This window comes from Choloepus didactylus, chromosome 15, assembly GCF_015220235.1.
Source record: "Choloepus didactylus isolate mChoDid1 chromosome 15, mChoDid1.pri, whole genome shotgun sequence".
Classification (NCBI taxonomy): Eukaryota; Metazoa; Chordata; class Mammalia; order Pilosa; family Megalonychidae; genus Choloepus; species Choloepus didactylus.
The window spans coordinates 60436927-60464707 of NC_051321.1; the positions used below are offsets into that span (position 1 = coordinate 60436927).

Below are 27781 nucleotides of genomic sequence, written 5' to 3' on the forward strand. Positions count from 1 at the left end.
ATTGCCAAAATCTGGGAACAACCAAAAAAACGTCCCTCAAGGCAAGGTGGACAAACTGTGGTAATCCATATAAATGGAATGCTAACTCAGCAATAAAAAATAACTGTTGATACATGCAACAACAACAACAACAAACGATACATCTCTGCAGTTCAGAGGTCCCCAAAACCACCCACAGGTTCAATGATTCACCAGATGACTCACATAATTCAGAAAAGCCATTTCATGCACAATCATGGTTTATTACAGAGAAAAGACACACATTAAAATCAGTAAAGGGAAGAGGGGCATATGGCAGGAACTAGAGAACACCAGGCACAAGATTCCAGTTGTGCTCTCACAGTGGAATCCTGTAGACAGTGCTTGCCATCTCCCAATAATGATGTGTGACAACATGTATGGAGTATTGCCAACCATGGACGCTCACCTGAGCCATGAAGTCCAGGGATTTTACTGGAAGTAAGTCACATAGGTACAGCAGACCATGTGCATGGCTGAGTCACTCTCCCTCCCTTCCAGAGGTCAAGCTGATACACACTGTTCATGAGCCCCATCATAAATCACACTGTCAGCAAAGACTATCAGGCATGGCCCAAGACTCCACCATAAATCACACTGTTAGCATACACTATCTGGTGGGCTCTATAGTTCATGACAGATTGCTAAGGCCCCCAGATTAAAAAAAAAAAAAAAAGACACACTTATCAAGAAGAATATCCCAAGGGCTTAGAGGTTACTTCCCAGGAGCTGAATCAGCACCAAACTCTTCTTTGAACAAGGCTACTTACTCCTTTAATGCACAAACTCAAATGTGTTACGCCAAGTGAGAGCAGTCAGACCCCCAAGGCTACAAACCATATGATTCCATTTATATGACATTTTAGATAAAGCAAAACTAAAGGGACAAAAAATAGATCAGTAATTGTCAGGGACTCAGGTGTTGTGGGAGGGCTTGACTACAAAGGAACACAAGAAACCATTCTATATCTAGACTGATTGTATGGTAGTTATACAATTATATGTGCTTGTTGAACTCACAGAACTATACATTAAGAATAATGAATTTTCTTGATTGTAAATTTCGTAAATTATACAATTAACCTGATTAATAACCTAATAAATAATGTTGATACGTTCATTTGATGCAATTTCACCCCTTAAAAATGGCAAATACAAACATTATGTAAGCAATTTGACAAATGCCTTTGCTAAACGAAGGCAGTACAATGGAAAATTATCTCTCTGCTCTATAGGTACCTTGTAAAAATTATGCATGAGTATTTTTTTCTCTTAGGTGATAATGTCATATTAGTAGGCAGAATTCTAAAATGATCTCCAGTAACCTAAACCCTTTATAATCCCCTCATCTTGAGTGTGGATGGGACCTGTAAACTGTTTCTAACCAATTAAACATGGCAAACATGATGGGGTTATCACTCCCACGATTATGTTATTTTACATGGAAAAGGTGAAGAGTTTGTAGATGTAACTAAGGTCCCTAATTTGTTGACTTTAAGTTAATCAAAAGGGAGATTATCTGGGATAGACCTACCTAACTAGTCCTTTAAAAGAGTAGGTCAAACCCAGGGGAGTGAATCTCCCTGGCAACGTGGAATATGACTCCCGGGGAGGAATGTAGACCCGGCATCGTGGGACGGAGAACATCTTCTTGACCAAAAGGGGGATGTGAAAGGAAATGAAATAAGCTTCAGTGGCAGAGAGAATCCAAAAGGAGCCGAGAGGTCACTCTGGTGGGCACTCTTACGCACACTTTAGACAACCCTTTTTAGGTTCTAAAGAATTGGGGTAGCTGGTGGTGGATACCTGAAACTATCAAACTACAACCCAGAACCCATGAATCTCGAAGACAGTTGTATAAAAATGTAGCTTATGAGGGGTGACAAGGGGATTGGGAAAGCCATAAGGACCACACTCCCCTTTGTCTAGTTTATGGATGGATGAGTAGAAAAATAGGGGAAGGAAACAAACAGACAAAGGTACCCAGTGTTCTTTTTTACTTCAATTGCTCTTTTTCACTCTAATTATTAATCTTGTTATTCTTGTGTGTGTGCTAATGAAGGTGTCAGGGATTGATTTGGGTGATGAATGTACAACTATGTAATGGTACTGTGAACAATCGAAAGTACGATTTGTTTTGTATGACTGCGTGGTATACGAATATATCTCAATAAAATGAAGATTAAAAAAAAAAAAAAAAAAAAAAAAGACATAATGCTGAGCAAAATAAGCCAGGCACAAAAAGAGAGATATTGTATGTTACCACTAATGTGAATTCTGTGAAAAATGTACAATGTTTTATACTGTAGAATGTAGGGGACCTAGAGATACCAATTAGTGGAGGGGGAATGATAATCTAATAAGAACAGATAAACTATGGAGGGTAATCTCAATGTTATGGGAATGCTCAGGAATGATTATGGTTTGTAAACTTTCTTGGATATAGTAAGATCAAGTTGGAAGCAATAGAGTTATTTTAGGTTTTTTTTTTTCTCTTATTCCTTTGTTTTCTTAGGGGTTGTTAATTTTCTTGGGGTATGGAAGGAACATGTTGGAAGCAATGTAGTTATTTTAGATTATTTGTTTTTCTTACTCCTCTGTTTGGACATGGTTTATTAATTTTCTTGGGGTATGGTAGGAACATATTGGAAGCAAAGTAGTTATTTTAGGTTATTTGTTTTCCTTAATCCATTGCTTTGTTTGAAATGTTGTGGGGTTTTTTTGGTTGTTGTTTGCCTGTTTGTTTTTAATTTTTTGATAAACAAAGTTAAAAAATTGAAAAAAAATCAGAAAAATGGGAGTAAAAACTAAATGACAAATAGGGTGGGATGGGGGGATGGTTTGGGTATTCTCTTTTCACTTTTATTTTTTATTCTTATTCTGATTCTTTCTGATGTAAGGAAAATGTTCAGAAATAGATTGTGGTGATGAACGCATAACTATATGATCATACTGTGAACAGTTGATTGTATACCATGGATGACTGTATGGTTTGTGAATACATTTCAATAAAACTGAATTAAAAAAAAAAAAAATTTAAAGAAAAAAAAAAAAAAAAAGAGTAGGTCAAGAGGTCAGAGACAGAAGTCAGAGATTCTCCTGCTGACTTTGCAAAAGCTGCCATGAGTTGTAGAGATGCAAGGCAGTAAATTCAACTGATAATCATGTGAACGTGGAAAAGGAGCTTGAGACTCAAATAAGATTCCAGCCCTGGCCAACATCTTGACATGAAGCCTTTTAAGACCCTTAGCACAGGAAATTGTGAGATAATAAATCTGTGTTGTTTTAAAATGCTAAATTTGTAGCAATTTGTTACACAGCAATAGGAAAATAATACAGTAATTAAAATTATTTTCTAGAGACTTTTGGGTTTGCCCAAGGGTACTCCCTTGTCTCACTCAAATTAAAGGAAATGGCCTATACTTGTTGGGCATTTCAATTTTCACAAATTGGTTCCTAGATTTCAAGCTCTCACAGCAGTCACATCTATTCCTGAATTGTAATGGCTGTCTCCAGATTCTGAGATGCTGATCCCTTTGTGTATAACCTGATCAATCCCTGAAACTTTGGGTATCTGTGTGACACCTGAAACTCTGATAAGAATGTCAGTATTAGCGCATATAGCAACCGTTAAAAAAGCTGAAAAAGAGTCCAGACTTCAATTAGAGATATGGATGAAGCAGACGGGTTAGGACTAGAGCAAACTGGGCCAAAGGGTAAAGGACGATACTGTGTTTTAAAACTTCAACTTCAATGTGAGACCAAGAAAAGACATGTTTAGTTGCTGCAGGATTTATAGTTCCCAAACAATTTAACTAATACAGTTTGTTCAAATACCATAATTACATAGAACTTTGAATAGGAAGTGAGACCTGGTAGGTTTGTATAGGTTAGTGTGAAATAGCAACACATCCCAAAGTAATTTGAACAGAGAATAAAAATACAGATGCAGGCCCCCCTGAGGAGCTGGGGGGGAAAAGCGGAGGTGTTGGGCTTCCTCACCTGGATTGTGGCTGATGTTCTCACAATCTGAGGACCGGTGGTTTGGTATGCCGAGCCCTCTATTTCATGACTTGCCCTTATGAAGCTTGTTACTGCAAAGGAGAGGCTAAACCTGCTTATAATTGTGCCTAAGAGTTCCCCCCTGAGTACCTCTTTGTTGCTGAGATGTGGCCCTCTCTCTAACTAAGCCAACTCAGCAGGTGAACTCACTACCCTTCCCCCTATGTGGGATCTCACTCCCAGGGGTGTAAATCTCCCTCGCAACGCAGGATATGACTCCTGGGGATGAATCTGGACTCAACATCATGGGACTGAGAGCATCGTCTTGACCAAAAGGGGGATGCGAAATGAAACAAAATAGTTTCTGTGGCTGAGAGATTTCAAATGGAGTCGAGAGGTCACTCTGGTGGGCATTCTTATGCAAAATATAGATAACCCTTTTTAGGTTTTAATGCATTTTAATGCATTGGAATAGCTAGAAGTAAATACCTGAAACTAGCAAACTGCAACCCAGTAGCCTTGACTCTCGAAGAGGATTGTATACAGCAATGTAGCTTACAAGGGGTGACAGTGTAATTGTGAAAGCCTTGTGGATCACACTCCCTTTATCCAGTGTATGGATGGATGGGTAGAAAAATGGGGACAAAAAACTAAACGAAAAATGGGGGCGGGGGATGATTTGGGTGTTCTCTTTTACTTTTATTTTTTATTCTTATTATTACTTTTTCTGGTACAAGGAAAATGTTCAGAAAATAGATGGGGGTGATGAATGCACAAATATATGATGGTACTGTGAACAACTAACTGCACACTTTCGATGATTGTATGGTATGTGAATATATCTCAATAAAATTGAATTTTAAAAAGTACATCAAACTTAACATACACTGCATAATGGTTCAGATTTAATCAATAACACAGAGGAGATTTATTTTAGATAGTTGCCAGGAAATATAATCTCAAATTCACTGCAGCCCAATAGATAGGAAAAGCTCCACATAAACAATATTTATGAAAAATAGTCTGCAGAATACTTTATATAGTCTACCCATCATCCCAGTTGCTCTAAAACTGAGATTCTTTTGTAGGGGAGGGGGCTAAATATCAGAATCTCAAAGGCAATAGATGATTATGGTATTTTGAAAACGCTTGTTTAATATAATCCTTTTAAATTAAAAAAAAAAACTATTGTTTTTGATATATAAACCATAGAAAACACAATCTTCCCAGACAACAGGGGTGCCTATAAGAAAAATTTTCTCTTTTATCTATTATATTTACTAATTCACAATAAAGAGTTGGGGGTCGGGGAGAAGACATAACAATTGGGGAGGAGGCATGAATAGGTGGGAAGTTTTATATTTGTCTGATGATGTATTAGTTTTTAAAAGATGAGAATGAGATTTTTTAATGGCTTTTCTTGGGGAACTCCACACAGCAGGGAGTGAGATTCCTAAAATGTATTATAGCAGCTCACCATAAAGCTGCTTTCACTGAAATTAATCATGGATGGGATTTGACTGGCCATTTTGAGGAATGCTACAGAAAACAGATTTTATATTTATATTGGATAGTATGTGGTTTAAAACGTTTTTCATAGGACATCACATCATGTCCTTAAGAATACTGTAAAGAAAAAGTTCTTTTTTGGTCTTAACATTAGGAAGAATGGTGCTTTTCCCAGTAGACGTTTTTTTTTCACTGAGTGGACTCTATGAACAATGTACTGATTCAGTTTGCTTTCTATAAAGGATACTAGAACACAGTTTGGGGGTTTTAATTTTTTTCAGCTATTTCTTCTAAATATATTGCCAATCTCATTTTTCCTGCCCTACAATTTTTCTCTTTTGGCTGGAGTATTTTAAGGCAAACCACAGACATCATATCATTTCATCCATAAATAGTAAAGAACATAACCCTATCAGTTGAGAAATTTTCAAAATATACAAAAATGCCATTATCACATCTAATAAAATTAGCAATATCATCTAAACAACAGTTCACGTTCAAATTTCCTGAATTATCTCAAAAATGATTTTACCTCGTTTTTTTCTAAACCAGGATCCAAACAAGAACTACACATTGCATCTGATTGCCATGTCTCCTTACATCTCAATTAATTTGTAACAACAAGCCATTTATCCTACAGAATTTCTCACATTCTAAATTTAGCTAATAAAGGTGTTAAGTTGTTCCTGTACTGCTAGTATTTCCCGTCAAATGGTAGTTAGATCTAGAGAATGATTTATTCATTATTTTTTTTTTTTTTGGCAAGAATACTTGAAAGAAGATTCATATATTTTTCTAAACCATCACACCAGGACACACATAATGTCTGGCTGGCCCATAAAGAATGATGCTTAAATTGATTAGTGTGTTCAACTGTTGCCAGCCTGATTCATCTGATGATCATTCTCCATTATTTCCTAAGGGGTTGCCTAAAGGTGATTTGATAATTTTATCATTCCAAGTGCATTTATTATACTTGGACTTTCCCTAATTAACTATTAACTATTAACCCTGAAATGCAGTTTATACAGGAAAAACAGGATAAAATCTTTATTCCTTCCTTTTTTAAATAAATTATCAGAATAATGAACTGGTAATCTAGCAACTTCCAAAGCTATGATACCTACTTATAAATTAACCTCAATTTCTTTTTGTCTTTCACACTAACTTCTAAGTTGTGTTATCTTGCTGAATTTTATGGAAATAAACAGAGTGATAATATATTCAGAATTCTTTGGACAGATTCTTGAATGCTAATGTTAACTCCGGGCAACTTTTAACACTGAATAAATGAATTGTGTAATTTTAACAAAATTAGGGCCAGATACTCAAAGCAAGTCATGGGATTTTAGACTTCTTGCAAAAAGACACTCTCTGCATGCTCTCTCCTAAAAACTTCCTTGAAACCTATCAGCTATTTTGAGATGGAGGCATGGATGTACACAGAGAATCAATGAGAATACTACAGGTACAAGAATAGCAAAGGTAGTAAATAAAATATCAAGTAAAAGAAAAAGTCATACAGGTAAGAAACAAAATTTGCTTCCCTGGAATTATCTTCTAACAGTTAAAACCATCTTGTGGTTTCAAATCACAGGATTTCTATACCTCCGTTTACTAACTAGGAAAGTGCATATATAAACATGATTTATGCAATTAAATATAATACAATATGGCTATAATTAGCACTCCCTGGAATACCAGAGAGTAAAAAATTTTACCTGCTTTCCATGGAACATTATATCCAAGTTATGTTTAGAAAGCTGAGAAGCATTTTTATGGGAAGAAAGGTGGAAAGGCAGAAAAAAATAGCATAAACAAGTACACTGATATTTGGAAATATATTTAGATAATTCAAATTGCAAGTAAGCATTTTCAGGATCTAGCATATAATTCACAAATGTTAGAGAAATTACAATTACTATAACCACATATGGATTCTTCAGAACAATTAATGTTCATGCTTGTAAATTTTACAAATGTCATTCATATATTTAAACAGTACAAAATTATTTTAAACATTACTGTATACTGAATCCTCAAATGTTTTAGTAAATTCAATTTGTACTCCTTGAGAAATGAGTTATAAGTATTTTCCCTCAGGAACTAGATAGGATTTCTTTTACTGTAGATATGGCTATAAATAATATGAAGGCTTCTTTATAGTTGAATTTATAGTTGATAAATAGCTGTGGAATGGAATAATTTTTTATCTTTTCTTAGATAATTCATTTTTAGAATTTGAAGAAAATAAAAGATACCTATAGTCGGTTTGAGAAATTTTCACTTGAAAATTATATTGATATAATGTCCAAACTCATATTTATTACAACTCTTCAATCCACTGGTAAAATATTTTTGTAATAGTAGACATTCATTTCCTTTTAAAAATAAACTGGCCACCATCCTGCTTTCTTATAAGCTGGTAGTGACCATCAGTTAGAGCAATCTTCAGCCATGAAGCTGCTAACCAGAGCCAGCTGCTTTTCAAGGTTTTATTCCCTCAATGTTGCTCCCAAAGTTAAAGCCACAGCTGCCCCTCCAGGAGCGCCTCCACATCCTCAGGATCTTGAGTTTACCAAATTACCAAATGGCTTAGTGATTGCTTCTCTGGAAAACCATGCTCCTACATCAAGAATTGGGTTGTTCATTAAAGCAGGCAGTAGTTACCAGGACTCCCAACAGTTTGGGAACTTCTCATTTGCTGCGTCTTTCATCCAGTTTGACTACAAAAGGCACATCAAGATAACCCATGGAACTGAAGCAGTTGGTGGTAAATTAAGTGTGACTGCAACAAGGGAAAACCTGGCTTACACTGTAGAATGCCGGCGGGATGATACTGAGATTCTCATGGAGCTCCTGTTCAATGTCACCACAGCACCAGAATTTCATCACTGGGAAGTCTCTGCCCTTCAGCCTCAGCTGAAGATAGACGAAGCTATGCCTTTTCAGAATCCACAAGCTCTTATCACTGAAAATTTACATGCTGCAGCTTACCAGAATGCCTTGGCTAATTTCTTATATTGTCCTGATTATAGGATTGGAAAAGTAGCACCAGAAGAGTTACATTACTATGTTCAGAACTATTTCACAAGTGCAAGAATGGCTTTGATTGGACTTGGTGAGAGTCATCCTGTTCTAAAGCAAGTTGCTGAACAGTTTCTCAACATGAGGGGTGGGCTTGGTTTAGTTGGCCCAAAGGCCAAGTACCATGGAGGTTGATATTCGAGAACAGAATGGAGACACTCTTGTCCATGCTGCTCTTGTAGCAGGAAGTTCTGCCATAGGAAGTACAGAAGCCAATGCATTTAGTGTTTTCCAGCACGTCCTTGGTGCTGGACCTCATGTCAAGAGGGGCAGCAACTCCACCAACTCTCTATACCAGGCTGTTGCCAAGCAAATCCACCAGCCATTTCACGTTTCTGCTTTTAATGCCAGTTATTCGGATTCCAGACTGTTTGGGATTTGTACTGTCTCACAGGCTGCAGCTGCTGGAGATGTTATCAAGGCCTCCTATAACCAAGTAAAATCAGTCACTCAGGGAAACCTTTCCAGTACGGATGTCCAGGTTGCCAAGAACAAGCTGAAAGCTGGATATCTGATGTCCGTAGAGTATTCTGAAGGTTCCCTGGATGAAGTCGGGTCCCAGGCTCTAGTTGCTGGTTCGTATGTAACACCAACCACAGTTCTTCAGCAGACTGACTTGGTGGCTGCAAAGAAGTGTGTTTTTGGCAAGAAGTCAATGGCAGCAAGTTGAAATTTGGGGCATACACCTTTTGTTGACGAGTTGTAATACTGAAGTACATATTACAGGAGAAAGCTGAACACTTTCTCAATCCAGAGCAGCAAACACTTGAAAGTTAAAAGTCTCTAATAAAACATTTATCTTCTTTCTCAATGAAGTGAGATATCTTAAGATATAACTGCAGGTAATTACTCCCAGCTGACCTAAAGTAAATAAAATATTCTGTTTAAGAAAAAAAAAACTGATTTTACAGTATTTTTTTCTTTTTAAAAATATGAGTAGTAATCACATTGAACAAATATCCTTTCTTAATTTTATGCCTTTGAGAGTTCACTTAGAAGCTTCATTTAACAAAAGACATTACTGAAATAAACCATAGTTGATCACAGTTTATTCAAATGTGGTTTGTTAATTCTATATATTTTTTAATTTTTTTGTTTATTTCTAAAATTCTGTATATTTTTTATGTTATATTTTAATCTTAGATTTGTCTTCTGCCACCCGGCACATTTTTGGATCGCTTCCATGACCTCACTTAGTGACAGAAACATTACTTACAGAAACAAATTAATCTCCAGTTTATTCAGACCATTTTGGGGTTTGAATGAAGGCAAAAATCAGAGGACAAACCCAAACCAAAAAAGAAAGTAGCAAAACACAGGGAAGAAGAAGAGACAAACTGGGGCTAGAAGGTGGGATAGAGGAAGAACATAAATCGGAGGGAGAACTGTAGATTTCTCTTGGATTAAAGACTGTGATGACAGACACTACATGGAGACTGAGGGAAAACTCCGAATTTCCCATTTTACATACCCTAATCTAGATATATGAACTTATATTGTACAGTACATTCCCATGCAACAAGCACATTTAAAAATTAGACACCTTTTATTCATTTTGGGATATATACAGATTTATTTTAGAGAGATATAATTAATTAGAAAATATTTTAACATTCTCAGTTAACAGTCAGTATAATGTAATACTGTGGTTAAAGGAGCAAACTCTGGAGCTAGATTGCCTGAATACTAATCCAAACTCCATCATTTACTAGCTGAATGACCCTGGGCAAGTGATTCATCTCTCTGTGCCTCAATTCCCTCAACTGTAAAATGGGAATGCTAATAGTTTCTATACAAGAGCTTGCTGTGAGGATCTGACAAGTAAATGCATGCAACATGCTTAGAACACAGTTGCAGAAAGGAAACACTCAGACAGTATTAGCTACAGCCAAGGAAGGTCAGTAACGGCCCATCTGTTCATTCTTTAAAATCAATGAAATGCCTCCTAATTAAAAAAAAAAAAATTAAAACTCCCTATTACCATAAATGGATGATCTAATCCAACTGGTCACTTTGTAAAATTTCAACACCTGTAGTTATCTTCACAAAGGAATTCATCTTAAATTGGAATAACCATAAAATCTAATGTAAAAAAATTGCAAGTCAACCCAACTCGGCAGGTGAATCACGCCCTCCTCCCTACGTGGGACCTGACTCCCAGGGGTGTAAATCTCCCTGGCAATGCAGGATATGACTCCCGAGGATGAATCTGGACCTGACATTGTGGGATTGAGAACATCTTCTTGACCAAAAGGGGGATGTGAAATGAAACAAAATAAAGTTTCAGTGGCTGAGAGATTCCAAATGGAGTCAAGAGATCACTATATAGATAACCCTTTTTAGGTTTTAATGTATTGGAATAGCTAGAAATAAATACCTGAAACTATCCAACTCCAACCCAGTAGACCTGACTCTTGAAGATGACTGTATAACAATGTAGCTTACAAGGGATGACAGTGCGATCCTAAGAACCTTGTGGATCACACTCCCTTTATCCAGTGTGTGGATGGATGAGTAGAAAAATGAGGGTAAAAACTAAATGAAAAATAGCGTGGGGGGTGGTGGTTTGGGTGTTCTTCTTTACTTTTGTTTTTTATTCTTTTTGCTTTTTCTGGTATAAGGAAAATTCCCCAAAAATAGATTGGGGTGATGAATGCACAGCTATATGATGGTACTATGAACAGTTGATTGTACACCATGGATGATTGTATGATATGTGAATATATCTCAATAAAACTGAATTTAAAAAGAATTGCAAGTCAATCAAAATAGTCTTTAAAAATAAGCCAACTGGATTGTTTCTTACAACTCATTATGAAGATAATGATACAATTATCTAAGAAATTTTCTAGTTTAAGTTTCCCCATGAAAATCAATACAATTTAGAGGATAAAACACTCTTTTCATTTGCAGATAAAACATTAAAGATAAAAAAAAAAAAACAACCCAGTCATTTCTATTAAGTATTATAACATAACATACTATACTCTTAGTTAAGTTGCTGCATAAATCTATATCAGGGTTTCTCAATCTTGGCTATTGACATTTTGAGCCAGATGGCTTTATGAGGCTTGTCCTGTGCATCGTAGGGTGCTGAGCAGCATCCCTGATCTCTAGGCAGTGGATAAGAGCAGCAGCCCTCCCCAGTTGTGACAACCGAAAGGGTCTCCAGCCATTGCGAAATGATCCCTGCAGGGCAAAACACCCCAAGTTGGACTAAACTGTGAGAAAATTTCTTTTGGTTCTAACAAGTAGGAGTTATAAAAAAAAAAATTGCCATTTCTATAAAACTTCACAAAAAAAAGATAACCTGCATGCCCACAATGCATTTCAGTATCTTGATAAGATACTAAAATTGCAAAATAAGCAGCTGGGGTCCATTTTACACCTACCTGAGTCCCTGCAGAAACCACAAGGATGTAATACTTCATTAATAAATATATTGTTTAAAATTATGCTTCATTTAAAATGCCCCTTCGGCATTAGGTTTGAAAGTTTTAATCATATCTTCCCTTTAAACCAGACACAATATGTTGCCAATCATGAGCACAGTACTTTAACAAAGAAACTGCTAACACTTAGCATGTGAGATCTCTCAAACCTGTTAATATTTATTATGAATTATCTCATTTAATCCTAACAATAACTTAAGAAGTATTATCTCCACTCTTCTGAATGAGGAAACTGAGGTTAGAAAAGCATAACAAGCCTGAGTCACACTAGTAAACGACAGACATGATTCAATAGCAAGTCCATCATTTATCTAGTTCAAAGAAAATTGTTAATATAAAAACTTTTAAACACAGAAGGAAGCACTTTGTGGTACTTCGTGAAGTATCTTCTGTGTTCTCCTCTTTCTACACTTGTTCTTTCAAAATCCCCGTGCTACTAGGTTGTCCTCCAAGGATCTCTTTTTTAAAATCTCAGTTTATGCCTCACAAGTCCTTATTCAAACAAACAAAACAAAACAATAGCAGATGAAAAACAAAAGAAAATCATGGAAAAGATAACCCTTCCCCTCTTCCCTGGGCTAATGCTGTAAATATTTCTTTTTATGAGCCTGTAATAGCTCAATATAGAATGGAAAGAAGAGTAACACAGCTTATCCTAGAAATAAAATCATCACAATTGAAAAAAAGGTATTAAAATATATACAAATCTACTCAGATTTCACGTTAGAAGAACTCATATACAGAAAAACACTTCTGTGCCTGTTTTATTTCTGTGACTGGCCAGAAGCACTTTGAAATCAAGGACTAGGGAATTTTGAATCCCCCACAGCAAGTGACATAATGCCCTAGCACAGAGCAACTGTTAAGTAAAATTGTTTAATGAATGAATTAATGTCTTTCACTCTAACCTAAAAGTCCATTAATATATTCAACATATTCCTGTCAAAGACCTGTCACATACCAGGCACTGTTGCCTTGCACAGAGTCCCAAAACTGAACAGGATAGACAAAGCCCTGCTCTCACAAAGTTTCCAGCCTAGTAGATATACAAAGGAGTAAACAGGTCTTTGCAATGAGGTATTGAAAAGTGTAAAATTAAAAAAAAAAAAAAATTTAAGTCTGAAATCAAAGATATTAAATGGATGATGGCAGTACATAGGAAGGGCAACTAATCCAAGTCTAGAATAGGGAGAGTGATCAGGGAAGACCTCTCAGAGGAAGTGATATGTCTGATGAAGCCTGAAGAATGAATAAGAGTCAAAGAAAGGTGGAAGGGGAAAGTGTGAGGACTCCAGACAAATGTAAACAACTGAAAGCCTGACAGAACATGCCCTGTTTGAGGAACTGAGAACATTTCCATACAGTAAAACTGAATATTGGAACACTTAATGGGGTGGTGGGGCACGGAAAATTTGAGGACAGAACTATGGGAAGAGGGAAACAGAGTGTTGAGAACTGTTGGTGGATATGTTAGCAGAAGCCAAGGAGTCTATGAAGTACCATGAAGTTTGAATCTTAGACTAGTGGTAAATAGAGGCATTTAAGAACTTTAAGCAGTGAATCAATGGAGCTGGAATCTAAAATATGGGTTACCAGGGGATAGACTGGGGTTAGAATATGGAGAGTTGATGCTTAATTTGTACAGAACTTCTATTTAGCTTGATTGCAAAATACTGGAAATGGGGAGAACCTAAGATGGCGGCTAGGTGAGACAGGACAAAAAAAATCACCGTGAAAAATACTAGATAAAAACCAGAGTACCGATTTCAGTGATGCGCCAGTTGGATGAGGTCTCCTTGTACCATAGGGGCTGTATACTTGGTGAAACCAGGAGTCTGTGCTCTGAAACAAGTGAGTAGGCAGGGTGGAAGACCCGCAGCCGCACTGCGGTGTGGGGAAGCCGGGGGTTGGCGGCTGGAGACAGACTGGTTCTTTTAAAAAGAAAAAAAGAAAAAAAAAAAAAAAAAAAGGGAAAAACCCAGGAGCCGCTGCAGTTGCAATGGTGGAAGGAGGGAGAAGCCCGCGGCTTGTAGCTGGATCCCCGGAGGACTGGATAAACTCCTGCCCAGGGCCATGCCCACAGCTCAGAGCTGCACCAGTTGCCCCGGAGCTGGGAAGCAGGAACTGTGTGAAGAGAGGGGGTGCTGAGATGCCCCGTTCAACCATTTTTGCGTCGGGCTGAGAGAGCCCCTGAATGGCACAGTGGCCCGGGGCTTCCCTTGAGGGACGGCGCACAGTTGTGACGTAGCACAGCATTCCCTCAGCAGAGGTCCTGGAAGATCACAGCTGAGAAAGGGGGCCCGCTCAGAAAACCCAGGGACGCTGCACCAAGTCCAGTGGTTTGTAGGCCAGCGAGAGAGAGGGTCTGGGATGGATCCGAAATGAAGGCTTAGACTCTTGTGGCGGCCTTGAATCTCTGGGAATCTGGGGGATTTGAATATTAAAGCTGTCCTTCCTCCCTGGCCACCCGGACACACGCCCCACATTCAGGGCGGATGGCTCTAGCAACACACCCAAACTGAGTTCACCAACTGAACCCCACAAGAATAATTTCCCCACACACACACCACCTGCTGGTTAGTTAGAGAAAGTGTACACCACCAACTTGTGTTTCTGAAAAATTAGATTGGCAATTTTTTTTTTTTTTTTTTACAATTTGAAAGAGCCCTATCAAGCAAAGCAGATGCCAGGAGGCCAGAAACAACAGAGAATCTCAATGCATATGATAAAACCAGACGATATGGAGAATCCAATTCCAAACACCCATATCAAAATATCAGAAGACACACAGTACTTGGCTCAATTAATCAAAGAACTACAATCAAGAAATGAAAACGTGGCAAAGGATTTAAAGAACATGAAGAAGACCATGGCCCAGGATATAAGCAACATAAAGAAGACCCTAGAAGAGCATAAAGAAGACACTGCAAGAGTAAATAAAAAAATAGAAGATCTTATGGAAATAAAAGAAACTGTTGGCCAAATTAAAAAGATTCTGGATATTCACAATACAAGATTAGAGGAAGTTGAACAAAGACTCAAAGTCCTAGAAGTCCACAGAACAGAAAATGAAAAAACAAAAGAAAGAATGGAGAAAAAAATCGAAAAAATCGAAATGGATCTCAGGGGTACGACAGATAAAATAAAACGTCCAAACTTAAGACTCACTGGTGTCCCAGAAGGGGAAGAGAAAGGTAAAGGTCTAGAAAGAGTAGTCAAAGAAATTGTTGGGGAAAACTTCCCAAACCTTCTACACAATATAAATACACAAAGCATAAATGCCTAGCGAACTCCAAATAGAACAAATCCAAATAAACCCACTCTGAGACATATTCTGATCAGACTCTCAAACACTGAAGAGAAGGAGCAAGTTCTGAAAGCAGCAAGAGAAAAGCAGTTCACCACATACAAAGGAAACAACATAAGACTAAGTAGTGACTACTCAGTGGCCACCATGGAGGTGAGAAGGCAGTGGCACGACATATTTAAAATCGTGAGAGAGAAAAATTTCCAACCAAGAATACTTTATCCAGCAAAACTCTCCTTCACATTTGAGGGAGAGCTTAAATTTTTCACAGACAAACAAATGCTGAGAGACTCTGCCAATAAAAGACCTGCCCTACTCCAGATACTAAAGAGAGCCCTACTGACAGAAAAACAAAGAAAGGAGAAAGAGATGTAGAGAATTTTAACAGACATACATAGAACCTTACATCCCAAATCACCAGGACACTCATTTTTCTCTAGGGATCACAGATCTTTCTCCAGAAAGGACCATAGGCTGGGACATAAAATAAGCCTCAATAAATTTAAGAAGAAAAAAGAAAATTGAATATATTCAAAGCACATACTCCAACCACAATGGAATACAAATAGAAGTCAATAATTTTTTGAATTGTAACTCCACTATTTACTTCCTACATGATATAAAATACACAAACTCTCAGGACAAATCAGTGGTTTTCAACTCAACGTAAAATATGTAATTTTTGACAAGAATTATATAAAGGTGGGGGAATGGAGGAGTATAGGAACATAGTTTATGTGTCCTATAGAAGTTAAGCTGGTATCGAAGAGAAATGGGGGAAGGGGCAACGGGGAGTTAAGAAATGAGTGTAGGGCTGCTGTTTGAGGTGAAGGGAAATTTCTAGCTATGGAGGGTGGGAAGGTGATAGCATTACAACATTCTAAATGTAATTAATCCCACTAATGGAATGCTAGGGAGGGGGTGGAATGGGAAGATTTAGGCTGTATATATGTTTCCACAGTTGAGAAAAACAAAACAAAACAAAAAAACAACAAAAAAAGTCTAAATAAACAACAATTGAATGCCAAGGATGACCCTGGATAGGATCGGACAATGGAGGACAGGAGGCTCAAAGGGACATAGTTCAGACATAAGGAAAAGGAAATACAGACTGTAACCTTTGTTTCATTGTTGAATCTCTTGTACTTCTTAGCTGCGCTTAATGGGATTGCATAAAAGAATGTTCTTGTTCATGGGAATTGTATATGAGAATTATAGTGTTTGTTCAAGGATGTGTGCAGCTAGCTCTCATATGTTCAGAAGACAGAGCAATAGATGACGGATGATAGATAGGGAGGGAGGGAGGGAAAGAAACAGCGGTGGGACAACATGTTAAAGTTTGTGGATCAGGGGGTATCGGGGGGGGTCAAGGAATGCTGGAGTTCTGTGTATGGGGTTTGTATGGTTTTTGCAACTGTTCCTATAACTCTGAATGTATTCCAAAATAAAAAGTTAAAAAAAAAAATACTGGAAATAGATGGTGGTGATGGTAGCACATTATTGTGAGTGTAATTAATGGCACTGAATTATATATGTGAATGTGGTGAAACTTTTACCTTTTAACCACATTACTCAAATAAAAATTAAAAGATAAGACAGGACTGTGTAACAGTGAACCCTACTATAGACAATGGACTATAGTTAATAGTACAAGAATGTTCTTTCAGAAACTATAAAAATGTACAATGGTAACATGCAGTGTTAATAGGGTGATATATGGTAAAAAAAAAAATAAACCTTGTGTAAACTACAGACAATAACTAATAGTACTGTTTTAGTCATCTTTCATCAATCGTAACAAGAGAAATATGGTTAAAAAAAAGTACAATTATAAAAAAGTGCTATCATCAATTTTAACTAATGTTCCACACGAACGTAAGGTGTTGGTGGTAGAGTAGTGTATGGCAACCCTGTATCTTATGCATACTTGTTCCGTAAACCCACAGTTCCTCTAATGAAAAATAATGAAATAAAATAAATAAAAAACAAAATAGTAAAATAATATAAAATAAAATAGAATAAGCCAGTTGAGACTGCAGAAGATTAAAGCAATTGGGCAACAATAACAATAAAAACTACCAGGCAAAATTAAGAACCCAGTTTAAATTAGAAATTATGGAATTGTGGTGACACTGACCAAGCTATGTTTTTTCATCAGGAATAAGGCAATGGGGCCAATAAGGCACACAGCTGTATTAGAGTGTCTCTATACAAGACGGGGAGGATGACTTTTTCCCCTTGTGACACTTAGCAATGTCTAGAAACATTTTTGGTTGTCACAATCTGGGGGAAAGTAGTTGCTACTGGCATCTAATGGGCAGAGTCCAAGGAAGACACTAAGCATTCTACAATGTACAGGACAGCTCTCCAAAACAAAGAAGTGAGTCCAAAATGTCAATTGTGCTGAAGTTCAGAAACCCTTGAGTGAGACTGATCCAGGTTGGATGGTTTGCTATGCCATCAATGGAAAGACAATGAGACAATGGAGCTGAAGACAGTGATCAGTTAAGGTGACAGACCATGAATTTTAAGGGAGATTTGGAGAATTTTAATATGTGAGGGGCCTGAGACTGCAACACCAATGAGGAAGGCATAGTGGCCACTGTGTTAGAAATGAGTGAATAGCTGATATGTCACTAATAAGAGGGCATTCCTATTGGGAGTACAGAGACAGGAAATCCAAATGTGCACCAAGGAGACAGCTGGGTAGCCTGAAGGAGGCACTGATAGGTTATAAGGTCAGAAACTGGGAAGCCATCTATAAAGTTCTTCTACGTCAGGCTTTATCTCACATGCCAAAAAAATCTATTGATATTTTTGAGTAGGGATAGCAAAGGTAAAAGTAATAAGTTCAGGAAGAAAAAATCTAGAGGGGTAAAAGCATTTGAGATGAATTAGGGCAAGGGAAATTTGCAGCAAAGACATTGCTCAGAGGATAACTACACTTATCCAGGAATAATGTAATCAAGACTCAGACAGTTTTCAACCTTGTTTGAAAACAGAGGAAACGATTTTTTATTATGACTTTGTGAACCAACATGATGCTAATATTTTTCACACTCATTATCTAATTTATTCTTCACTTTACGTTTGCAAGAGAGGTATATCAGTTTCATTTTAAAGGTGAAGAAACACAGCAGTAAAAGGAAGTGTATATAGTCACACAGCATGGAGGCAGAGCAGGGATTCACTCCAGAATGACCTAATTCCAAAATCCCAATTTCACCAACTAACACATTAAAAGCAGTGACTTTAAAATAAGGGGATGGGGGGAATGGGGTGGGGAAGAGATGGGGCCCTATGTTTGCATGCATCTCTTTTGCAGCATTAGTACTTTACAACCACATCATAAATTCACATGTGACCACCTCTTAACTCAGACTGAAGGCCTAACAAGTATGCTCTACTTTCAAATCAACAGAGCAGGAATTCATCAGATCAAAAGAACTCATCCATGTGGAATCTCCCTGGAGCCAGGAAAAGAATGTCTTTAAATGCTATTTTAAATAGCAATGTTCTAAAGCTAACTAACCTGTGTTGATTGCCTAGGGGTTTTATTTCAGCCCAATCTTAGAGAATCTTAGATTAAGGCTAGTTTGGGGAAGAAATGTGGTTCCTAGATAAAAGAAAATAAGAAATAACCATTAGGAAAAAAGAGAATATCCTGAAATTTCCATGAGAAACAATTAAGCCCAGGTTCTTTCGAAAATGGGTTGAAAATTAATCTTAAACAAACAATTGCTGCTCTTTAAAGATACTATTACTAACACTACAGCAGGGACAGGTCCCGTCATTTAATTAAAAAGACAGCAATAAACAGAGAAAATAGGAATAGGGTTTAATATAACTTATATAAGTAAACTGAGATTATCTCTATCTTTCCCATAATTTTGTACCTGAAAATACATTATAGTTAATGATTGTGAAATAGTCTAACTTACCTACATTATTAAAAGTCAGTACAGTGCAAGGGGTGCAGGTATGAAAAGGAGCTTGGACGCGGCTTCAGAGTGTTCATTATGCACTGTTTCTTGATCTGGGTACTGCTTACATGGGTGCGTTCGGTTTGTGAAAATTCACTGAGATGCATGCTTATTATACCTGCTCTCTTCTATATGTATAGTGTGCTTCAATAAAAAGTTTTTTTTTTTTTAACTTCACACACACACATTTAAATGAGGGCCCTGAAAGGTAAAAAGAAGGCAGATCAGTACTCTGCATTTCTTGAAAATACAGAAGAAAAAAGATACAAAGAGAATGATTAAGCAAAAGAAATCAAAAGGATGGGAGGCTGTGATTAGAATGGAATAAAACTCAGTATTTCAGTTTCAAGGTGCTGCAAAGGACAACTATTTGTCTTTAAAAATAAGTAGAAGAAACAAAATGGAAGTACAAGAGGCTAGATATAAGGAAGTCAAGAAAATGAGAAACTGTGCTCTTGAATGGGCCACACTACAGGGATGGCAAGAATAGAAAGCAAAATAGTGAGAGAGCTTTATTCTTCAATGAACAGAGGTCCACAGACAACTAGATTAAGGGAAGAAAGTTGTATGATTGGGAGGCATGAATCCCAGGGATTGTTACAAAAGGGAAGAATAATGTTCTGGAAATCACACTGGACAGTGAGAAGGACTTGACACTTTAGCTCATGACTCTGAAAAAAAGTGTAAAAGGAAAAAATGAAAGTCAAGTTTCAGTTAGGTGAAGGTGGTATTCAAAAAGTCATTAGTCTTCCCTCCAAAAGAATAACTTCTTAAAGAATTTATTAAAAATTAACCATGAACTGAGGGAGATTTGGGAAATGAAAACTTAATGTTCATAATTAGAGAAACTATTTTTACTAGAGGCAGGTTAAAATTTTAAAGTAATGCACTTTTTTGCTTTCTGCTGAAAACTAAGTTACCAAATCTAATGATGACATTTACAGTATCTAAAAACTTCAAGACAATTCACAACACACTAGGGATCAAATATGACAAAAGACTACTGTCTAATTTTTATAATAAAATATTTCTGAGCATTCCACACAGCCCTTTAAAGGTTCCCAACAATGCTGGGCCTTTAATTAAACTTGTTGACCATTAGTAGTAGGCCAAAGATTACAAGTATTTAATAGTGATCAAAAAGACAACAACAAAAAAAAAAAAGAGAGAGAGAATTAAATATAATAAAGGTAAGGTATAACTTCTACAATAAGCATACATACAAACAATTAAACAAAATCAATTTTCAGCAACCTGATTTCAAACATAATCAAGAAAACTTTAATGACCATATGAAAGATAAAAAGTTCAGATGAAGAAAAGTGCCTAAAAGTATTTTTAAAAATTAGCTGAATACCCCACTGTTCTTAACTATTTCCTTGGTAAAAATTCCCACCCAAAAAACAGATAATGCTAATGCCTAATAGGTGACTCAGTTAGGCAAAAGAAAGAGAAACACATGTTTATTTGGTTTGATGCAAAAAGTTTTTATTTCAGCTTTTTATATTTTTTTCCTTCATCCCACCGATTTTCCCTCTTACTCTTTCTATTGTTTTCTATTTTTACCTCTTCATACTTTCTTTTCACAAAATAAAATTTTAAAATGAGAGTTTTAAAAAACTACTTATAAGCTTAACATGGTAATTATAGGAAACCATGAACAACACATCCAAGAAGAACAAAGACAAAACTGAAAGACAAACTGAAGTCAAATATGTCTTTTCTGAAATACAAACCAATACTAACTGGTTGAGTTTAAGAAAGTGTAGAACTGAAATTTTAAAGTATTTAGCAATAGTTACAGAGTTCCTCTAACACCAGTGCAAGTATGTCCACAGGGATGCTCATCTGTCCGGGGCCTTGGGTAGCACTGAATGGTGTGTCAAGGCAAGATGCATACGCAGTGGGAGCCGAGGAAAACAGAGGGACAAGGGCATGGGCCCACTCAGACCACTCTTCCTTGCTTCCTAAGATCCAGATGCACTTTTCCATGTTTTATTCCTCAAACATGCCGAGCCGTCTTGACCCTCTGAGCCTTGCACATGTGCTCCCTTTGATGGGATGCACTTACCCAGCCTCTTTACCTAATGGGCTCATTCTCAATCTTCAGGTCTCAGCTAAAGTGCCACCTCTTTCAAAAGGCCTTCTCAGGCGCCCACACCTAAAGTGGTCTTCTCCCTTACTCTCTCTTTCTCATCCCTCTACTTATTTTCCTTCATACCACTTAGCCCAAACCACAATTATTGTTCACTTGCTTTTTGTTTGTCTGATTCACAAGAACAGAAGCTTCAGTAGGGCAGGGACCTTGTTTTATTTAATCACCAGAAAGTGTTCAATAAATATTTGTTGAATATATGAATAAAGTATTAATTATAATGTTCATAATAATAATAGCTAACGTTTACTTAGCACTTTTGACATGCCAGGTACTCTACTGAGCATTTTACAGTTAAATTCAGTAATCCTCACAACTCTATGAGTTTAGTACTATTTTATCAACCTTAAAAATGAGAAAACTAACGCTTAGAGCTGTTAATTACTTTGCCTGATGGTCACACTTATAGGGAGGCCAAAAAAGTTTGTAGAGAAGAACTGACTCATTAAACAAAGAAAGTAATTCCTTCACCCCTCTACTTTCATCTTTTATCTTTCTCATCTTTTAATATTATAGCTTTTCTTTTTTGCTCATCACCATTTTTCCTTTTTTCCCCTCATAATTTTAAATTATTAATCCTTTTCGCTTCTCCACTTAATCTGATTCAAAATAATTTTATGATGTAAACACTATATTTATATGTAATACTTCAATATAAGGTAGGTGGTATTCATGAAGATATCATACAAAGACCTACACTGATATTTTTTAAGAAGGAGGACTCTGAACCAATAATTCTTGATTCTCCTTCCTGTTTTTGTATAGTGACTCTCATACAGAAATCAGCTTTTTCTTGTGGATTGCTTAGAAATATAGAAAACAATGAGAAAAGGAGACGCTTCCTTCTCTTTTCTCTTCTTTGCCCTTTGTCTCCTAAGAGGGTGGATATGAGTATAAATACTGCCCAAGCCTAACTTTACCATAAAGAACCCCTTCTTTACCATGCCTGAAGTTTTGCTTTGGAGTTCAAAATTTAAATTTATGCCCTGGTATTGCTCTGTTTCACAGTAACACCACAGAATTTTTCATGGTTGTTCCCATCACAGCTTAGAGCTACAATCCTCCTCAGGGGAAAAAGGAGATTGGGTTCCTGACCTTTTCCAGACAAATAAGGCAACTTTCAGTCAGCTTTCTAAGCAGTTGGATCAGATAGCTGCCACAACACTTCTACCAGAGTCCCAGGAGGAAGCTTTCCTTGCCAACTTCAGAAACAGCTATTTGTCACAAGAGAGAATTCATTCTAAACTGAAAAAGGGAAGGAAAAAAATCCAGTCTAGCAGGAATTCCTCATCCTTGTAGAGAGCTTATCCTTTAAACAACATATAGAATAATTATCATTTTTTCTTTGAAAGATAAACTGGGTTTCCAAATAAAAATGTTCCAACTTATATGAACAAAGTCTGACTAAATAAATCACGGGAAAGGAATTTTTAATATACAATAAAGACTTTAAAGATCATAAGGAAAAAAAGCTGATGAAAATTATAACCAACAATAAAAAACTTAAAAAAACATTAAAAACATAAGAAAAAGACAACAAAATTATACATTAATACCAAGCCAAAGTGGCAAGTCCAAACTAAAGGGGAAAAAATATTAAAGAAACTGAAAATAATTCAGACAAAGTTTTCCCAGAATAACCCCAATATTACTTTAAGTCTTCACTTTAACTACGAGCCTAACTAAACTGATAGTCTAGATTGCAATCAAATCATCAAGGAAAGAACAAAGTATTAACTCTCCATTTTAAGGGGGGGAAAGAAAGATGATTTTAAATTATCTGAACTTCTTTCTTTCAATTTTCTTCCTTTTTACCTTATTCTTTTCCTTCTTTTTCAACCTTAGCCACGGAATTTAAGAGACACCATTCACAATTCAAACAAAATCTCTGGCTATGAAGACCTGACGAAATAATGTATACAAATAGAATTCACAGAAGCAGAAAACTGTAAATAGATACCAATATAATCTAGATTGACACATTTGAAAGAATCATAGGATATTAAGTAGATGCAAACAAAATTTAGAATTTCTGAAAGTACATATTGTTAAAATTGCAAATTCAACAGTACCTAACAGATGTTCTGCTTTCACAAAGAAATTAATTTATGGTTCAGCCATTTTCACAGACCAGACAAATGGCTATGATAAATGAAGGCAATAAGATCACAGAAAGGTAGAAAAAGGCTGGTGCAACTAGAAGGCCCCCAAACTATTTTTTTTTAATCTTCATTTTATTGAGATATATTCACATACCACGCAGTCATACAAAACAAATCGTACATTCGATTGTTCACAGTACCATTACATACTTGTACATTCATCACCTAAATCAATTCCTGACACCTTCATTAGCACACACACAAAAATAAGAATAATAATAATTAAAGTGAAAAAGAGCAATTGAAGTGAAAAAGAACACTGGGTACCTTTGTCTGTTTGTTTGTTTGTTTCCTTCCCCTATTTTTCTACTCATCCATCCATAAACTAGACAAAGTGGAGTGTGGTCCTTGTGGCTTTCCCAATCCCACTGTCACCCCTGATAAGCTACATTTTTATACAATTGTCTTCGAGATTCATGGGTTCTGGGTTGTAGTTTGATAGTTTCAGGTATCCACCACCAGCTACCCCAACTCTTTAGAACCCTAAAAGGGTTGTCTAAATTGTGCATGAGAGTGCCCACCAGAGTGACCTCTCGGCTCCTTTTGGAATCGCTCTGCCACTGAAGCTTATTTCATTTCCTTTTACATCCCCCTTTTGGTCAAGAAGATGTTCTCCGTCCCACGATGCCAGGTCTACATTCCTCCCCGGGAGTCATATTCCATGTTGTCAGGGAGATTCACTCCCCTGGGTGTCTGATCCCACATGGGGGGAGGGCAGTGATTTCACCTTTCAAGTTGGCTTAGCTAGAGAGAGAGGGCCACATCTGAGCAACGAAGAGGCATTCGGGAGGAGGCTCTTAGGCACAATTATAGGGAGGCCTAGCCTCTCCTTTACAGCAACCGTCTTCCCAAGAGTAAAACCTACAGTAGAGGGCTCAACCCATCAAACTACCAGTCCCCTATGTCTGTGGTCATGTTAGCAACCATCGAGGTGGGGTAGGCCAATACCCCTGCATTCTCCACAGGCTCCTCAAGGGGGCACTACATATTTTTTCCTTGTTCTTTTTTTTTAACTTTTTTTTCTTTTTGAAATCAACTGTATGAAAAAAAATATTAAAAAAAACAAAAAACATGCAATAAAAGAACATTTCAAAGAGACCATAACAAGGGAGTAAGAAAAAGACAACTAACCTAAGATAAGTGCTTTACTTCCAACATGTTCCTACTTTACCCCAAGAAAGTTACCCAATATAGCAACATTTCTGTGAACTTGTTCCTACTATATCCATCAGAAATTAACAGACCATAGTCATTCCTGGGTATCCCCAGAACGTTAAATAGCTTATCTATTCTTCTTGGATTATTGTTCCCCCTTCCTTAATTGCTCTCTATTGCTAGTTCCCCTACATTCTACATTACAAACCATTTGTTTTACATTTTTCAAAGTTCACATTAGTGGTAGCATACAATATTTCTCTTTTTTGCCTGGCTTATTTCGCTCAGCATTATGTCTTCAAGGTTCATCCATGTTGTCATATGTTTCACAAGATCGTTCCTTCTTACGTCCGTGTAGTATTCCATCGTGTGTATATACCACATTTTATTTATCCACTCATCTGTTGAAGGACATTTGGGTTGTTTCCATCTCTTGGCAATTGTGAATAATGCTGCTATGAACACTGGCGTGCAGATATCTGTTTGTGTCACTGCTTTCCGATCTTCCGGGTATATACCGAGAAGTGCAATCGCTGGATCAAATGGTAACTCTATATCTAGTTTTCTAAGGAATTGCCAGACTGACTTCCAGAGTGGCTGAACCATTATACAGTCCCACCAACAATGAATAAGAGTTCCAATTTCTCCACATCCCCTCCAGCATTTGTAGTTTCCTGTTTGTTTAACGGCAGCCACTCTAATCGGTGTTAGATGGTATCTCATTGTGGTCTTAATTTGCATCTCTCTAATAGCTAGTGAAGATGAAAATTTTTCCATGTGTTTCTTGGCCATTTGTATTTCCTCTTCAGAGAAGTGTCTTTTCATATCTTTTGCCCATTTTATAATTGGGCTGTCTGTACTACTGTCATTGAGTTGTAGGATTTCTTTAAATATGCAAGATACCAGTCTTTTGTCAGATACATGGTTCCCCAAAATTTTTTCCCATTGAGTTGGCTGCCTCTTTACCTTTCTGAGAAATTCTTTTGAGGTGCAGAAACTTCTGAGCTTGAGGACTTCCCATTTATCTATTTTTTCTTTTGTTGCTTGTGCTTTGGGTGTAAAGTCTAGGAAGTGGCCGCCTAATACAAGGTCTTGAAGATGTTTTCCTAAATTATCTTCTAGGAGTTTTATGGTACTTGCTTTTATATTGAGATCTTTCATCCATTTTGAGTTAATTTTTGTGTAGGGTGTGAGGTAGGGGTCCTCTTTCATTCTTTTGGATATGGATATACAACTCTCCCAGTCCCACTTGTTGAAAAGACCATTATGACCCAGTTCAGTGACTTTGGGGGCCTTATCAAAGATCAGTCAGCCATAGATCTGAGGGTCTATCTCTGAATTCTCAATTCGATTCCATTGATCTATATGTCTATCTATGTGCCTGTACCATGCTGTTTTGACTACTGTGGCTTTATAATAAGCTTCAAAGTCAGGGAGTGTAAGTCCTCCCACTTCGTTTTTCTTTTTTACAGGGTCTTAAGCAATTCGAGGCAGCTTCCCTTTCCAAATAAATTTGATAACTAGCTTTTCCAAGTCTGCAAAGTAGGTTGTTGGAATTTTGATTGGGATTGCATTGAATCTGTAGATGAGTTTGGGTAGAATTGACATCTTAATGACATTTAGCCTTCCTATCCATGAACATGGAATATTTTTCCATCTTTTAAGGTCTCCTGTTTCTTTTAGTAGAGTTATGTAGTTTTTTTTGTATAGGTCTTTTACATCTTTGGTTAAGTTTATTCCTAGGTACTTGATTTTTTTAGTTGCTATTGAAAATGGTATCTTTTTCTTCAGTGTCTCTTCAGTTTGTTCATTTCTAGCATATAGAAACATTACTGACTTATGTGCATTAATCTTGTATCCCGCTACTTTGCTAAATTTGTTTATTAGCTCTAGTAGCTGTATCGTCGATTTCTCAGGGTTTTACAGATATAAGCTCATATCATCTGCAAACAATGACAGTTTTACTTCCTCTTTTCCAATTTGGATGCCTTTTATTTCTTTGCCTTTCCGGATTGCCCTGGCTAGCACTTCCAGCACAATGTTGAATAACAGTGGTGACAGCCGGCATCCTTGTCTTGTTCCTGATCTTAGAGGGAAGGCTTTCAGTCTCTCACCATTGAGTACTATGCTGGCTGTGGGTTTTTCATATATGCTCTTTATCATGTTGAGGAAGTTTCCTTCAATTCCTACCTTTTGAAGTGTTTTTATCAAAAAGGGATGTTGGATTTTGTCAAATGCTTTTTCAGCATCTATTGAGATGATCATTTGATTTTTCCCTTTCAAATTGCTAATGTGTTCTAATACATTGATTTTCTTATGTTGAACCATCATTGCATGCCTGGAATGAACCCCACTTGGTCATGGTGTATGATTTTTTTTAATGTGTCTTTGGATTCGATTTGCAAGTATTTTGTTGAGGATTTTTGCATCTATATTCATTAGGGAGATTGGCCGGTAGTTTTCCTTTTTTGTAGCATCTTTGCCTGGTTTTGGTATTAGATTGATGTTAGCTTCATAAAATGAGTTAGGTAGTGTTCCATTTTCTTCAATGTTTTGAAAGAGTTTGAGTAAGATAGGTGTCAGTTCTTTCTGGAAAGTTTGGTAGAATTCCCCTGTGAAGCCATCTGGCTCTGGGCATTTGTTTGTGGGAAGATTTTTGATGACTGATTGGATCTCTTTGCTTGTGATGGGTTGATTGAGGTCTTCTATTTCTTCTCTGGTCAGTCTAGGTTGTTCATATGTTTCCAGGAAATTGTCCATTTCCTCTACATTATCCAGTTTGTTTCCATACAGTTGTTCATAGTATCCTCTTATAATTTTTTTTAATTTCTTCAGGATCCGCAGTTATGTCACCTTTTTCATTCATTATTTTGTTTATATGGGTCTTCTCTCTTTTTGATTTTGTCAGTCTAGCTAGGGGCTTGTCAGTGTTGTTGATCTTCTCAAAGAAC

The 27781-nt window shown here is 36.9% G+C and overlaps 1 protein-coding gene and 1 pseudogene across 1 annotated transcript in view; one reads left to right on the top strand and one right to left on the bottom strand.

The window, feature by feature from the left end:
• Positions 1–27781, bottom strand: part of JMJD1C (jumonji domain containing 1C) — a 424199-nt gene that overhangs the window by 358930 nt on the left and 37488 nt on the right. The window lies entirely within an intron of this gene.
• LOC119510047 lies at positions 7987–9322 on the top strand (annotated as a pseudogene).